Consider the following 757-nt stretch of genomic DNA (forward strand, 5'->3'; position numbering starts at 1 on the left):
AGACTCAGGGCTCCTGACCCTGGTCCTGAGTGCCTGCGTATCCCAACCCCAGACTCGGAGCTCCTGACCCTGGCCCTGAGTGCCTGTGTACCCCATCCCCAGAATCAGGGCTCCTGACCCCGGCCCTGAGTGCCTGCATACGCCATCCCCAGACTTGGAGCTCCTGACCCTGGTCCTGAGTGTCTGCATACCCCATTCTCAGACTCGGAGCTCCTGACCCCGGTCCTGAGTGCTTGTGCACCCCATCCCCAGACTTGGGGCTCCTGACCCCAGTCCTGAGTGCCTGCGTACCCCATCCCCAGACTCGGGGCTCCTGACCCCGGCCCTGAGTGCTTATGCACCCCATCCCCAGACTCGGGGCTCCTGACCCCAGTCCTGCGTGCCTGCATACCTCATTCCCAGACTCGGGGCTCCTGATCCCAGTCCTGAGTGCCTGCACACCCTATCCCCAGACTCAGGGCTTCTGACCCCGGTCCTGAGTGCCTGCACACCCCATCCCCAGACTTGGGGCTCCTGACCCCAGTCCTGAGTGCCTGCTTTCCCCATTCCCAGACTCGGGGCTCCTGACCCCAGTCCTGAATGCCTGCGTACCCCATTCCCAGACTCAGGGCTTCTGACCCCGGTCCTGAGTGCCTGCACACCCCATCCCCAGACTTGGGGCTCCTGACTCCAGTCCTGAGTGCCTGCATACCCCCTTCCCAGACTCGGGGCTCCTGACCCCAGTCCTGAGTGCCTGTGTACCCCATTCCCAGACTCG

The sequence above is a fragment of the Otolemur garnettii genome, unplaced genomic scaffold, assembly GCF_000181295.1.
Source record: "Otolemur garnettii isolate 467f Iridium unplaced genomic scaffold, OtoGar3 scaffold00087, whole genome shotgun sequence".
Lineage (NCBI taxonomy): Eukaryota > Metazoa > Chordata > Mammalia > Primates > Galagidae > Otolemur > Otolemur garnettii.